Below are 17,382 nucleotides of genomic sequence, written 5' to 3'. Positions count from 1 at the left end.
GGGCAAGCAATCCTGCGACCTCGCGCGTATCATCGTACGCGCCATCCTCAGCGTCGCAATTGCACCAGCTTCACCTTGACTCGGTGGACGGACGTCTGGCGTTCTGGTGTAGGTGGCTCAGCTGACAGTCCCCGGAGAGCCATAAAGTAAAACTCAGTGGTCGTGCGCTGCCACTGAGAAACCTCCTTCCCGTAACCAGTTAAAGTCCTCCGTAAAGCTGGCTTCGCGCACTCGATCCACCACTGCAGGACAGAACCGAAAAAGTTTCGTCGACGGAGGCAGCCATGCCACGCGTCCTCCACCATGCGTCGGCATTCTGCATCACGCAGGTGGGAGACGTTCATCTTCCATTGGCCCCTCCGTCTCCATACCTGCTGTCTAGCAAGGTTAACCGTACAAATATAGGCCTCGTTGTCTGTAAACGCTGTTAGCAATATTTCTGCGTCCACCGTCGACATTGCTAACGTCCTTGAAACGTAGATCCGATCCAAACGGCTCGCGGATTGGCTAGTAAAAAATGAATATCCTTGTTGGTTGCGATACTTCAGGTCCCATGTATCGACTAATTTCATCCCGTTGACCAGCTCCCTAAGTTCTTGGCTAGTAGTATAGTTAGGTTGTTGGTCCTTTCTGTCGAGCACACAATTAAAATCTCCACCGAGTATGCAAGCATCGTATCATCCCTTGGACAACGGTGTAACCTCATGGGCGTAAAAATCTGCTCTGTCCCTTCTCTTATCCGAGCCTGACAGTGCGTATATGTTGATCAAACGTATTCCACCTATGGTCACGGCCGTACCACGGGCAGAAGGAAAATACACTACTTTTTCTGCACGTATCCCTTCCTTTAATAGTATCACTGTGCCAACGCCTCTCTCGTCACATGGGGAAAAGTAAATGTCGTAACCGTAAAAGTCCAAGGGGGGAAGTACCCGGACTTCCTGTAATAGTGCTATGTCTAAATCTGCAGCCTTTATCATGTCACTGAGAATCTTGATTTTTACCTGCATCCCAATGCTATTGATGTTAACAGACCCTATCGGATAAGCTTGTTCCATGGCTGTCAACGTAGATAGGGCACCATACGGTCGGTAATTCTTCCGTACACAGGCTGCTTTCGTACTAACGTCCCCCGCCGTCCCCTCAAATGGTCTGCGGTTATTCCGTGCACTCTTCCGGTCTTACACTGGGAGAGTGTGTGGGAGCCGTTCCTCCGGCATCATCTGTTCTCCACGGGGGTGGGTCTTCTGACCAGTTTCCTAGCGTCCCATCGTTGTCGTGCGGTGCAGGCGCCGTAGCCTCCTCAGCAGCCTGTTGCCGTCGATCAAACTCCTCCGCTGTCTGGAGCATCGTCAGCGGTAGGTCGTGTCACCGTCCCGCTGGCCACCGTTGCATCCACACTAGGCAGTTCTTCTGTATCCTTCGTCGTCTTCTCTGTACCCGAATACGTCTCAGAATTGCCTGATAGATCAGATTGGTCGTTCTCCACCGTGAGGCGGCGCTTCTTCCGGCGTTTTCGTGATCACTGTTTACGTTGCCGGGTTTCGGAATCAGAGGTCAGCATGGTCTCCAGTTGTTCGTGGGGAACGTCGGAATAGTGCGCCGTCGTGTTATCGACGTCTGCAAGTGCCTCATCCGAAGGGGCCGCAAGCGGCACTGAAGAGAGGGCGTCATGTGACTGCTGCAGGCGTTCCAGCGCAACGTCGCCCTTCGCTGGCTCGCCACGATCTCCCGCTGTCTGTGTGTTCTGCTACGCTTCTGTCTCGCGGCCCACGTCATTGCGTAATGGGGCGACATAAGTCATGGGGAGTACAGTCGGATGCGGCGGGAGGGGTGGATCATCCAGTGGCAGCTGTAACAACCTTCGTTGCGCACACTCAGAACGGACGTGTCCCTCCTTCCCACACTCGGAGCACGTCCTTGGTTGTCCGTCGTAGATGACAATCGCCCTACAACCAGCGACGTACAAGTATGACGGAACGTGTTTTCGGAGTTCGATCCGTGTTTGTCTGACGCCATTGAGGACAGGATACGTCTTGAAACTCGCCCATTTTTCAGCCACGTGGGATAGGACCGTTCCATAATGACGCAGGGCGTCTGTCACCAATTCTTTTGGCACTTCGAATGGAAGCTCAAAGACGCGGATCGTTCGGAGTCAATTGCCGGCGTGTTCAACTGTTACCGCTCCAACATTCCCATCCGAATGACAGAAACGAAGACCTTATCGGTGTCGGATTAGTAGTTCGTCACAGGCCGCTTCATTTATGAGCTTGACATAGACCACATTGCTGATTATAGATAAGTGTATTCCAACTAGAACGTCAGGTTCGATTTTCACCTCGTCCAGTAAATAACATTTGATCTCATAAGCCTTCGGTCGAGCATATTCGTTAACAAAACTAAATTTCAGTGTCGATTAGCGGAACGACAAGCCCATGATTCGTTCTACGTATACCGCGGCACACCGCTACACACGTATTGTAAACACCTCTCACGCAGACGTGCGGCAGGGATGTAAACACCGTCCGAACCGTTGCGCCGCTGAAGGCTGACTGACCATTTAGCTATCCGTGTACAACTCTCTGCCAGACCCAAACTTCTATATGTCGTGAACCATGCGTCTACGGCCTAGACTAGTACATCCATTATGTACGTCTGACCTGTACGGAAATACACATAATAGATATACGAATTCATGCGAAGTGGGGACGTGTTTTCTCTGCTATGAAATTGGCCACCTTAGATCTAATTCCCTGTAATGAGCATTTGTATTGAAGTCCTCAACAGTGTCGAAAATTGAAATTTGCTGATCCCATTTCTACTGCTTACGAGGTTAGTGAAATGTCTTCCACAAGTGCAATGAACGTTAGAGGGACACGCAGCTTACTGCTTCCGAATTTCCACTATTGCGCTCGCAGCACAGTCCTGAAATTGTTGTTACCAAGCCGGCAGTGTCCGCATTGCATCGTGAAAGATTTCGTACGCAGGATGGTGAAGAGTCGCATACGGCTTCTCCTCATCAATCCTTCCCTCAAGTAAGTTGTCTGTTGACGTATCTTCTAGTGATGGGTCTTGCACTCCTGAGGGAGTTGGTGGTGCCAAAGCGGCTGGTGATGTCTCTGGTGATTCTCCTGGTGTTCTCCTGCGGCTGAGGCAACTCTTCTGGAAGTAGTTGAGACTTACGGTGTTCCAGAGATTCAACAGCAACAAATTCAGGCAACCCTAAACACATCTGTTCGCCTGATGTCACACAGTCGCCAGAGGTCGCAACGACCTACTGCCGTTACTCCTGTGCAGGCGATTGATGGCCATCCTGTCGCCCCAGATGTTGTGGTGACTGACTGCTCTCTTGTGCGTCGATCTGAATTGAAAGAATCCCTTCCTGCGGAGTAGACGTGTGAGGATTCTTGTTTGTCACCTTATTAGACAAATGCTCAAGAATCATCTACGTCCCCGATTGCACACCCTGTGTTGGATCGTAGTTACTGTAAACATTTCGTCTAACCTGAGTGCGACGTGGCTCGTAAATGAAGAAAAATAAAGGTTTCAGAGGCGGGGCTGCATGCTCCCACCCTCGGCCTCATTAATGGACTCGGTAACGGACCTTGACACTATTTGAGTTGGTCAGCAGATCTAATTTTGTTTCTTGTTGTTATAGTATGTGTTTCTTTCTTTGAATGTTAATCGGGTGTAATCGGAACTACGGCTAACTTCATTGCTTCATGTTATCTACGGTACCTGTGAGGATGTCGTAATCCTACAATAAGTTGAATTTACTATCTTTTCTCTACCCGGATTTTACATTGTATTTAATGTGACTCCTGACCCACGGAATTGTGTTTCTACTACACAGAGCAGATAAGCGATTGTTAGCATCTCACTTACACAGTGAATCGACATTACATAGTTCCATTAAGATGGACGTAGAGGAATTGTGGGCTAAGTTGAAGCAGATTGTAAATCGTGATATGGAGTGTTATGTGCCTAGTAAGTGGATAAAGGATGGAAAAGACCCACCATGGTTTAATCATGTAATTCGGAAGATGTTGAGGAAGCAGACGTTGTTGCACTCTTGGTTCCAAAGAGAAGCACAAATGACGACAACCAAAGGTCAGTAGAGATTCGTGTGTCAGTGAAAAGATCAATGCGCGAAGCATATAACAGCTACCACCGTCACACCTTAGCAAAAGGTCTGGCAGGGAAACCGAGATAATTCTGGCCGTATGTAAAATTGCTAAGCGGGTCTAAGGTTCTCATTCAGTCCCTTGTCTACCAGTCAGGCGTGTCAGTTGAAGATGGCAAAACGAAAGCCGAAGTTTTCCATTTCTTCTTCAAGAAATCGTTCACACAGGAGAATCGAACAAACATACTGTCATTTGACCATCGGGCAGACTCCTGTATGGATGACATAGTAATAAGCATGTCTGGCCTAGAGAAACAAGTGAAAGATTTGAAAGCAAATAAATCACCAGGTCCGGATGGAATCCAAATTCGATTTTACAAAGAATCTCCTACGACATTGGCCCTTTACCTAGCTTGCATTGATCGCGAGTCTCTCGCCCTGCACGAAGTCCCAAGCGACTGGAACAAAAGCGCAGGCAACTCCAGTATATACATGGGATCAAGAACGGTGCCGCAAAATTACAGACCAATATCCCTAACTTCGGTCTGCTGCAGAATCCTTGAATATATTCGCAGTTCGAATTGAGACTGACAAGCGTATGTCAACGAATCAGTATGGCTTTATAAAGCATTGCTCGTGCGAAACTCCGCCATTTCTCACATGATATACTGCGAGCTATGGATGAAGGGCAACAGCAGATTCCAGCTTTCTAGATTTCCGGAAAGTGTTTGACTAGGTGCCCCATGCAGGCTGCTAACGAAGACACAAGAATATGGAATAAGTTAATGGATGTGTTAGTGGTTCGAAGACTTCTTAAGTAATAGAGGCCAGTGTGTTGCTCGGGCATGGATGTGTGTGATGTCCTTAGGTTAGTTAGGTTTAAGTAGTTCTAAGTTCTAGGGGACTGATGACCTGAGCTGTTAAGTCCCATAGTGCTCAGAGCCATTTTTCAACCAGTATGTTGTCCTCGACGGTGAATGTTCATCAGAGACAAGACTATCGTCAGGAGTGCCCCAGGGAAGTGTGACGGGACCGCTGTTGTTCTCTATATACATAAATGATTTGGCGGGGTGGGGAGCAACCAGCGGTTGTTTGCTGAAGATATTGTGGTGTACGGTAAGGTGTCGAAATTGAGTGAATGTAGAAAGATACAACTTAGACAAAATTACTGGTTGTTGTGATGAATAGCAGCTAACTCTAAATGTGGAAAAATGTAAGTTAATGCGGAAAAGTAGGAAGAACAAACCTGTAATATTCTTTTACAGTATTACTAGTATCCTGCTTGATACAGTCAAGTCGTTTAAATATTTGGAGGTAACGTTGAGAAGCGATATGTAATGGAAGGAGCATGTGAGAATTGTGGTAGGGAGGACGATTGGTCGGCTTGGGTTTATTGTGTAGAATTTTAGGATAGCGTGGTTCACCTCTAAAGGAGGCAGCATATAGGACGCTGGTGCTACTTCTACATGAGTACTTCTCGAGTGTTTGGGATCCGTACCGGGTCGGACTGAAGGAAGACATCGAAGCAGTTCAGAGTCAAATTGCTAGATTTGTTACCGGTAGGTTCTAACAACACGTAAGTGTTACGAAGATGCTTCGGGAACTCAGGTGGGAACCCCTGGAGGGAAGACGACGGTCTTTTCGAGAAACACTATTGAGAAAATAGAGAACCTGGATTTGAAGCTGACTGCCGAACGATTCTAGCCGTGCGGAGTGGACGCTCGGTTAGAGGCGCCATGCGTAGCCCCTCCCGCCGGAGGTTCGAGTCCTCCCTCGCGGATGGATGTGTGTGTTGTCCTTAGCATAGGTTAGTTTAAGCTAGTTTAAGTAGTGTGTAAGTCTAGGGATGACCTATGCAGTTTGGTCCCTTAAGAACTCACACACATTTGAACATGTTTTGAACGATTCTACTGTTGCAAACATACATTGCGCTTAAGGACCACGAAGATAAGATACGAGAAATTAAGGCTAATACGGAGGCATACAGACAGTCGATTTTCCCTAGCTCTGTTTGCGAATGGAATAGGAAAGGGAAAAAAATGGTTCAAATGGTTCTGAGCACTATGCGACTTAGCTTCTGAGGTCATCAGTCGCCTAGAACTTAGAACTAATTAAACCTAACTAGCCTAAGGACAACACACACATCCATACCCGAGGCAGGATTCGAACCTGCGACCGTAGCGGTCGCTCGGTTCCAGACTGTAGCGTCTAGAACCGAACGGCCACTCCGGCCGGCTAATAGGAAAGGAAATGACAAGTAGTGGTACTAGGTACCCTCCTCCACGCACGGTGTGGTTGCTTGCGAAGTATCTACATAGATGTAGATGTAGATCTAGATCTAGATGTAGATGGCTATCGCCTTGTTTCTTAGTGTGGGGGTGGGGGCATTAAAGGTGATGAAGTTCTTGATAATGGTAGGGGTCTAGAACGCAATAGGATGTACGTTTTTTCACACGACCTTCATTCTCCTTTATGCATCGTTCTGTATCAGACGTACTTTGGACTTTTCCAATTTTATAGGGAGGATGTGCACTCTTTGTTACGGAACAGTCCGTTCATGGAAACTGCAAGATATTAGGATCTGTAAATATCGAACTCTTGTCAAATATACTCATTTTACTGCTACTTCCAGCAGTAGGCTTGACAGACTTTATTTATAGGATAGGATGCGTGAGTGGACTTAGGCTTTCTGAGCCATCCCAACAGCTTCACAGACCACTGCACATTGACTGTCACATTAAATAACAAGCCATAGTCGGTGAATTTGTTTCGATGGTCTTGTATGCTGAATGTGGTGTACTTGAAGGATACATCTCCAGATAAGGTGATCCGGCAAGTGTAGGATTATAATCTCCGTTCTACTGCGTAATACGCCTCCGTTCTGAAATGGTGAGTTCAACTCGGAAAGCCGAGGTTCCAGCAAACGTTGATACGATTCTTCGCTGATAGAGCGTACGTATTTCGAAGAACGCAGGTATTTTACTACTCTCTTTTAGGCGATCTTAATGAAACTGCTCATCAGGTTCCCCTACTGATTGCAGACGTCTGGTGTGTAAAGACACAGTTGTTACGTATAGGTGTTGTCAAATGAAAGGGTTAAGGATGCGATGATAACCACATTCCTTAGTAGCGGATGAATTAACTTCTCTGTACCATCTGATTCGACATCAGAGTCGTTGTCGACGTGCGTATACCGTGTCTCACAGGACCGAGGACGACAATCTTATGAAGGTACAGAAGGACATATTGCATGATCTACATTAGTTCTACGTTGAGTTGCGTGAGGTACCCGTTCCTATCGATATGTAATCCGATTTATTTGTTCAGGCACAGGCAGGTAGACAACACTTGCACATAATACTGCGTATTTAGATGCTTCACATTGAAACGATGTCTATGGCCTTATTGTCAGATCTCCTCCTTGTAAGTCACTGGGGTCCGATGGTCTGCCAAAGAAGTCTTATGTGCGTGTTTGGCCTTTGTTGTGTACTACTTTTACATTAATTTTGAACGAAGCGTTGAGACGGGGTCTGTGACCAATTTGGTTAAAGCTGGCAAAATTGTGTATCTGTATCTCAGCAGTCAGCATCAAATACTCGGTATGAAGACGAAGAGGTGGAGAACAAATGGAAAAAAGTCAAAGGCATCGTTCACTATGCCCTAGATAAGTATGTTCCGAGTAAGGTTTTAAGGGATGGGAAAAATCCACCATGGTTTAATAGCCATGTTAGAAAAGCGCTTCTTGAACAAAGAGCACTTCATCTCAGATTCAAGAAAAGTAAAAACCTAGCTGACAAACAAAATCTGAACGAAGCGAAAATGAGCGCAATGAGACAAGTGTTCAATGATTTTGAAAGTAAGACGTTATCAACCGACCTGAGTAAAAACACTAAGAGACTTTGTTTGCATGTAAAATCAGTAAGTGGGTCAAAATTACCTATTCATTTTCTCAGCGACCACACCGGCACCGAAACGGAAGATCAAAGAGAGAAGGCTGAAATACTGAATTAGGTCTTCCGAAGTTGTTTCACTGCGGAAGATCGTACCACTGTCACTCTTTTCAATAGTCGTACGACCATCCTAATGGCAGATATTTAGACAGCCGATCTGGGAACTGAAAAGCAGCTATAATCACTTAGTAGTGGAAACGCTTTAGGACAAGATGACATACCTATAATATTCTATAAAGATTATGTGAAAGAACTTGCTCTCCTTCTAGCAGTAATTTATTGTAGATCGCTTGAGCAATGAAAGGTACCTCTCGACTGGAAAAAAAAACGCACGTCATTCCCGTTTTTAAGAAAGGCTGTAAGACAGATCCACACAATTACAGACATATATCGTTGACGTCAATCTGTTGTAGAATTATGGAACATGTTTTATGCTCAACAATTATGACGTTTTGGAAAATGAACGAATCCCCTGTAAAAATCAACATGTATTCCGCAAACAGAGATCCTGCGAGAGATCCACAGCACAGTGGACAACGGCGCTCAGGTTGATGCCGTGTTCCATGATGTCAGTAAGGCATTTGACACCTTCCCGCATTGCCGTTTAATGAAAAAAATACGAGCTTATGGAGTATTGGAGAAGACCTGCGATTGGATTCAAGGCTTTGTTGCAAATAGAACTCGACACGTCGCTCTTAACGGAACTAAATCGACAGATGTAAAGGTAATATCCGGAGTACCACAGAGAAGTCTGACAGGAACTCTGCTGTTTACAGTATATATAAATGATCTAGTAGAAAGCATCGGATGCTCTTTAAGGCTATTCGCAAGTGATGCATTTGTCTATACCAAAGCAGCAAAACCAGAAGATGGTAAGAATTAGCAGAACGACCTGCAGAGAGCTGTTGACCCTGAACATAAATTGCGCATACATAGTACAATAAATCCACTATTGTACAGCTACACTATTGATGACAAACAGCTGGAGACAGCGTCTGCCGTAAAATATCTGGGCGTAACTATCCAGAGCGACCTTAAGTGGAATGGCCATATAAGACAGATGGTGGGAGAAGCAGACACCAGACTCAGATTCATTGGAAGGATCTTAAGGAAATGTAGCTCATCCTCGAAAGAAGTGGCTCATAAGACGCTTGTTCGCGTGATTCTTGAGTATATCTGGGATCCCTATCTGGTGGGTCTGCTAGAGGTGATAATGAAGATCCAACGAAGAGCGGCGCGTTTCGTCACGGGATCGCTTAGCTGGCGAGCGAGCGTTACGGAGATGCTAAACAAACTCCGCTGGCAGGCGTTACAAGAGAGGCGATATGCATCACGGAGAGATTTACTATTGAAATTTCGGGACAGAACTTTTCAGAAGGAGTCAGAACACACATTAATTCGGATAATATATTACTTCCCCCCACATACATCTCGGGTATTGACCATTGACCACGAGGAGAAAACTCAAGAAATTAGAGACAATTCAGAGTTTCGCGAGTGGAACAGGGTTGGAAGCAACAGATAGTGGTACCGAAAGTACCCTCCGCCACACACCATTAGGTGCCCAGAGGAGTGTGATGTAGATGTAGATGTAAAATTTACTTGATTGCTAACAGAACCTTGTTTCGATTCCCCTTTTATTTTGCTACCGCATGCTTTCAATAGATATCTTTAGGGGAATAAAATTAGTCCGATGCCTTACAATTTCACACCGTCACGGTCACAAAATAAAAATCCTTTCACAGGGGTAATGTTATCGACATATTATTATTTTAATAGTAGCAATTAGTGTTATACGTGGATATCGTGACAGGACAATTGTTAGATTCTTATACAGTAAAATACAGATCACAACGGTTGTACTAAGCGCGAAAAAAGTGTATTTTCGGCACTGAGTGCCCTGCGTTGCAAACTTGCAATAAATTGAATAAAACAAATGACAGCGCATATTACGAGGGTTTAGGAAGTAAACTGTAATTATTACTCAGTATTAAATGGATACAAAAACAGTACCAGATGAAAGCGAACAGAACGACACAGTACCAGTTCAAATGTTCAAATGTGTGTGAATTTCTAAAGGACCCAACTGCATAGGTCATCGGTCCCTAGACTTACACACCACGTAAGCTAACTGAAACTAACTTATACTATGAACAACACGTACGCCCATGCCCACGGAGGACTCGAACCTCCGGTGGAAGGGGTCGTGCAGTCAGCACAGTACAACGCGTACCGTGAATCACCATGGAGCCCGATAGCGGTTAATGATATGAGTACACACATAGCGCCACAGAACGGCAGTTGGTTTACGTTGCGTACCACGCGTACGTTATATAAACGATCAGTTTCAGATGATGAGCCCGTCACAAAACGTGAATCAAAGGACGCAATGAATATAGAATCTTACGGGGGAGATAATGATTACGCAAATGAATCGATTGCTATGTTCAGTAGTTCAAAAACACAGAAAGAACCGATAGAATCGCATGATGCAGAATCAGAGCATGAGAACAGAGTAGAGCAAGATAGCGAAAAACCATTAAGCGTGAACGATCTGTTCAAATTTGTGTCTACAAAAGTTAAAGGTCAGAATAAAGCACAAATTAGTAGCATTAAGAGTCAAATTTAAACACAAATTAGTGGTCTTGATAACCAACCCAAAACAAAAGTTAGTGGTCTTGAGAATCAACTGTAAACGCAGGCAAGTGGTATTAGTAGCCTCAATAATCAAATAAAAACACAGAGCGTAGTGATCAGTAAACAGGTCGAAAAAGCAGAAGAGAAATTAGGTGTTTTGAGTACTGCAATCAAAGACATGGAACTTGAAATAAATACCATAAATACCGATGTGGGCACGAAAGGTTCGATTTAGAAATCATAAAGATGCTAGAAATGGTAGAACGTTTAGTAGTAACGAAATGGACGAAAACGTTTTCGGTCTGAAAACCGAAATCGTTGACTAACGTAGAAATGAAATCTCACATATGAGAAAGACAGTGGTTGACTCTGAGAAAGAAATAAGCAAACAAGTAAATATTTGCGAACAGATGACGACAGCGATAAGGCTCTATATAAGAGTACGAATTTTATTTCAAATTCATAGTTATTACCTATGTTAATTTTGGTGTTGTTTTAATAAAAAAATTTAAAACCGTGTAGTCGTCTTATCTTTCTTCTTCTTCGACTCTTTCTACTAAAATGTTCGGAATTTTCAGTCATCTAAATGATATTCTGAAATAATAAATTATATTTCATTTATTTATCTCTTTATTTAGTAGTACTTCGTTTACTCCTGTTCTCCACCAATGGTAAAGAGTATTATATATTTCTGCCTTTTAAATTCGTTAGAAGTCGTCGGTTTGATCACCCAACGATCGCACGCCTTAAGCGGGCTGTCGATTCCGCATTTCAGTACTTAGAAGTTGAGCCTGCAATCCATGTTCTTAATGAAGTCAAATGATTAGTATTGTTACGCAGATAGTTTCTTTGGCTTGAAACCTAACAATAGCACGGGCTTGTGTCTTCAAGCTCACTGCTTTGGAACGACATCTGCGGCTATGGCAATCAGTAGCTTGGATAAAAGATAAGGTACTTTGCCGAATGTCTTACGTAACAAGAAAGGAAAGTAGTTCACACCTTTTTTTCAAATCTTAATTAAATTTTTTCTCTGTTCTTGTCGGAAACATGCCACCTTCTTCATGTTACTTACATTTAAAAAAAATCAACATTCAAATGATGGAGGTATCTTTACAGCTTTCATACGTTTTTCATCTCAAGATCTATCATAGGTAACGCAGAGTAAGAAGCTTGTAAATTACCTCCGTGATTTATTCCGTGTCTTTTGATGCCGAGATGATGAAAAAGATTACTTAAATTTCAAAGATCAACGTTGAAAGGTGGGAGGTAACATTACATAATTGGTTCACCTCCAGATCTGCGATAGAGAATACAGACTAACAAGCTTGTCCATTACTTCCGTGAATTCTCCCATTTCCTTTGACACCGAGGTGACGAACAAAATACAGATTCCTGTCACAGACAGATCCTTCGAGATTGTTCAGAGACTTTATCTTGTTTTGTTGGTGATGTGAGATGGTATTCTTAAAGGAGACAATTACGGCTACTCCTGCAATGTTTCCAGGAGGCCAATGTAGCACCTTGTCTTGTGTTACATTGGATCTCCGGGTCCGAGCATGCATCATTCCGGCTACGAAAACGCTGTAGGCATTGTTTTGCCAGCTCTGTTGTCATAACAGTGATTCGCGGGTATGAGACTGATTGAAACTGCTAAATTGGCCTAGCTTTTTCTTGTCAACCCTCATGAAACATTCTGAATAAGACCCACTGAAGAAGTGACAGTGGAATAGCAAAGTAAATTTTTCTAATTCAGAGAAGGTTGTTTAATGCATGAGCTACTGGTACTCTTACCTTTCACGTTGCGAGCCAGCTATCTCAGTTCAGTTGCTTTTGAGACAGTGAGAGCAGCAATACCTTGCCTGCATAGTTGTAAAGTGGTCACTCTCTAAAACAGTAGATGCTTTCGGAATCAGTTCCAGCTCTGCCGTTAAATGCATATCTTACCACATAATTTCACTACCACTTTAACTGAGCTGATAAACGTCACAAGTAAGTGACGAATCCTAACCCTTTATCTCACATGTCTCCTGGCCACCTCACATGAGTACCCACAGCCATGTGATTCGCAAATACCAACTTACATTACCAATAAAACAAGAGAAGAACAGATGTTAAGCAATTGTCAGTGATATGGATCTGTATTTTGTTCATAATCTCAGCATCAAACAAGGCGGCATAAACCAACCTTATTACTATGCATTGCATACGGTAGATCTGGAGGTTTAAAACGTACGCATGGGTACAACTGCACGTTTGCCTATTTGTTGTCTTTTGTTTCTGCATCAGTACTCATTCATGCAATTTCTCCTTGTGAAACCAAAATTTGATTTATTACTGTCTGGCATCGATGGATTAGTGTATTATCCACAATATCTCAACATTTTGGTGGTATTCCTGATATTACAGTTGTGTATGACAAGACCCGACATACATACAGCCCACTGAGGTAAACAGTGCCTAATATTTCACTGTTCCTCGACATTGCGAAAAAGGACGTTTTACACACATTTTTAGTTTTGTTGAAATAAGCTTTCGCCTCAAGTCTGACAGGATAAGTGCCCAAATCATCTGCATTTTTCAATAGTGTAATCTGCTATCGGTTTGAAGGTGTCCGTTAGATCGTCGGCTGGTAGTGCAGCTTCACTGGGGCTCAGTGGTGCAGGCTGTGGATAGCAGTGAGGAGATTGTGAACTGTCCGTTAAATTCTTCGTATTGCTAGTGTGGCTGAGACTTGACAGTATTTCTGACGATATTTGGCATCTCTTTATCTTTCAGTCATTTTCGAGATTGCCGATGACTGATCCTGCTAAATTCTCGTAATAGTTTCTTCTCGTACTGATGAAGTAATCTGAATAGTCGTCTTGTTTATGTGACATGAAGACGGTAAATGTAGATTTTCAACCCTAGGAAGATCATTCCACCCTTAAATTTTGACTGGTATTGTATGTCATATTCTGAACTGTCTACATTAACTACCACCAGAGTAATGACTAAGAGTTAAACAAAGCACTGTCATGTTTGCCCCGTGGCGACATACTCGTCTCGTGACCTTGTAACCTCCCCCTCACTTATCGACCTTAATGATAGTGAAAAATTAAACCGCGTGTACCTAATGGAAATTTGGGAAAAGCAATCGTCACCGAAGTTAACTTGTCGGTAACGAGGGAGGAAAGGGTTACATCTAAATGAAAGGAAAAATGCAAATGAAACTGGTGGAAATTAATTTTGAAAAGGGGTAAAGTTAATAAAGAAAGTAAATGTGCGGCCGTTACGTTGAGAATTAAGTAGCGGTAATTAGATATTTGAGATTTGGGGGAATTACGGTCGCCAGTCCTAAGGACAATTACTATAGTAACTGAAAAAGAAAGGTTATTACACATATAATTAGCACTAGAAACGTGGCAACTGAAGGTTGACACGTGTAGTGTGAAAACTGAAAGTTTGTCAGAAGTAATAAATTTCGCTACACTCTGACTTAATTTAGCAAAAGAATTAATAAAACCGGAAAATCGAAAATTCATTTAGTGACTGAAGTTAATAGTGAGCTTTCTTTCTGAAGCACATCGAAATTCAGTAAAATACGGTTTGTCTTGGACTACCTCAACAATCATTTTTAAAGCTACTTGAATCTACGCAATTTAGAAAGAAGAGATTTAACTTTGAACTTGAATTAAATGATTCTGAACAATTAACAGTAGTAGAATTTAGTACGTACCAAGCTGAGCTGCAGTCACAGGTAACTAAAATACGGTAACAAAACTCGCACTCTTAATTTGTGCTTGTGCAATCTAAATACTGTAGCCAGCTATGAATACTTTAACTGAACTTTGAAATTAAAGCAGTGAAATAAAATGATGCTGGCGTTTGAATTTCAACGACACTCGGGTTCATTCCGGAAAAGGAAGGGACCCTGCTTGGTAATGCAACTGGGACAATGAGCAACAAAGGTTCATGCTAAGTTGCTGTAATTTTGCGAGGCAAATGGAACAATTTTAAAAGCTGAGGTCTGCCATACAGTTCTAAAACTTTACGTGCGTCCAGTCTTCCTTGTTGGTTGATTGAAGGTTTGAAGCCGTCGATCGAGAATGTGGCGACAGTCACTCATTGTCGGCCGTCGCTGTTGCAGAAGCTGGATGTTGGCGCGCCTTCTTCTCGACACGGTCACCAGACGAAACGGGCTCTTGATGAGCGCCAGATAATGCTTCCCGTCCGCGACACCATGTCAGAAACTATCATCGCAAGTCGAGCGCAATTACATGCTGCCAAACCCCGAAAGCGCGGCAACTCGCGGGAGCGTCACACAACACACCTGCTCCACTCGCTACTCCCGCCAGCCTCCCTCTGCCCGCGCTCTACGCGGCAGAGTTAACACTACCAAAGATGCTACACACTTTGATTCTTCACACGACCCATCGATGTAATCGTTCGATAGCAGTTTTCTCTAGGCAAGGCCAAGCGTAAAAATACAAATAAGATTTACGAAACAAACCAATTATACATCGACATAAATGCATAAATATATATATACAAATAGTAAAACAATTACAATATGTAAAGACACAGAAATGTCATATATTCAGGTAACAAAAATAAGGAAAACAAATTTATAGTACAATAGATGGAAATAGGAGGATATGCATTTCCGGTGTTACAACCTAAGGCAAGAGTTGTTGATGGTTCAGATCTTGTTGGACTACCCATGGGTATCGATTTTTTAAATTTTTTCCCTCCAAACAGCCCAAATGGAATTCAGTAACAAATAGCTAAGACAACTTTTGCATTGAACCAGCTGAACGATCACCCTATTTTTATTTACTTTTATTTTTAAACATCAACCTTCTTGGGTAATGCAGTAAACTTCATTCAGTAATAGTTTATTATCGTTGCGTTTATTAATGTTATTCGTTCACTTACAAGAGTTTTCCTGTACCTATTTGGTACTGACGCACATGGCCAGTGAATACGAAAGAGTCGAATGTTTGATGTTTTGCCGCACAGAATACGCATGTTCATGTCGGCGTCTCGTTTCCAGGGCAATGTGAATACCGGTGACGCAGGCAGAACTCTGCAAGAATTTCAGTTGATTTAACGGCATAAGAACAGATAAATTCATCTCATAGGATATTTCTCAGCAGTCAAATGAGGAGAACGACACTGCCACTGCTACAGATAACTACGAATCTGCGAAAGTGATCATGGTTTACCTTTGGCTCAGCTGCTGGTTGTGGTGTTACAGCTGTCAACTGATCACTATGGCTGATTATTTTTGTTCTGTTACTGTTTAAGTGAGTAATGCCACTGGACAAATTAGGATTTTATTGTATTTTATTTACAAAGCTACATAAGCTAAGATGAATATTCCGGGTAATCAAGTGCATGTCTCACATGTGCCATTCGATTTCGAATACAATTCGCAAACCTACTAGAAACCTCGAGAAACCTCCAAAAACCGGGAGAGCAGGCATAGGTGTCTGCTATATGAATACCAAACAAGAACACAAAAAATAAGTCGTCGGAGAAAGTTTTGAAGGAACCGTTAGTGCCATGGATTTTGACTCTTTTCATCATTTTCGGAACAATAAAGAAGGAAACATTATGAAAGCAATATTTTGCAGATGGCCATCATTTAGTGTTTAATTTCTGTGTTGATGAATATAATTTTCAGATTCTTTTCTGAATCCTCATATGAATTTATTACTGAGTGGCGTCGAATAATTAGTTAACTGCGTACGTAGTTTCCATTTACACCAACAGTACTTCTGCATTCTCGTGGTAGTCGTGAAATTATATGTGTACGTGGCACAAGACTGCATTCTGTCACAGATTTCGAGGTGTCAATTGTTTGACATTCAACTGTTTTCTGACGTATGGAGTTAGCTTGATTTCCAATTACTTTTTTATACTATTCTAATAAGTTTTCGTTGTAAACTATCAAAGTAAGTGCTTTATTCGTTTGTATTTTAGAGAAGTCGTAATCGTAATGGAAAATTATATAGTTCAATATTTCACATGACGTATACTACATGAAGAGAAAGAGATACCACGATTATTGCTATCCCTGCGCTGAAACTATACAACACCAGCGTTAGCAACCCCTGCCACACCGGAAAGGTTCAAAAATTAGGTATCTAGGTTAAATCTAATCGAATGCATTAAACATGTAACCGAAAAGCGACGGTAGAAAGTATCAGGAGATAACGCTGCGTAAAAACCAAAGGCGCTCGCGCCTTCCCTCTGGGAGTCCGTGCAAGACGAGAGCGACAAGCATTTCGCTGCATAGCTGATCCTAGAATATCTAAGATATATCAATATGGTTGCCGATATTTGGCAACCCTGTGACAGTGCATTTACTTCAGCACGTGGTTCTTGGCATTCCATTTCTACGTCCATCACCTATGCTGCATAATCCTCATGTAAGATGAAACAGTGAGACAGAAAAGTTAACTGTAGACTCGAGGAATACCATATTTCATATAAGTAACACTGTTCTTATCTCTAACTTCGCGTTATTAGGCTCAAAGACCAATCCTGCGACGAGAATGACCAGTTACCAGCAGTGTCTCGTCAGCTCAATGGTTCCACACGTCTTATGATGCTAGGGCCGCGTGAGTTCTCAGTTCTAACAGGGGTGCAGACTAGTACACTGAATGGTCTTATTTTCAGTTTTATTTA

Source organism: Schistocerca cancellata, chromosome 4 (genome assembly GCF_023864275.1).
Source record: "Schistocerca cancellata isolate TAMUIC-IGC-003103 chromosome 4, iqSchCanc2.1, whole genome shotgun sequence".
NCBI lineage: Eukaryota > Metazoa > Arthropoda > Insecta > Orthoptera > Acrididae > Schistocerca > Schistocerca cancellata.
Note: the sequence above shows the minus strand (reverse complement) of the source record.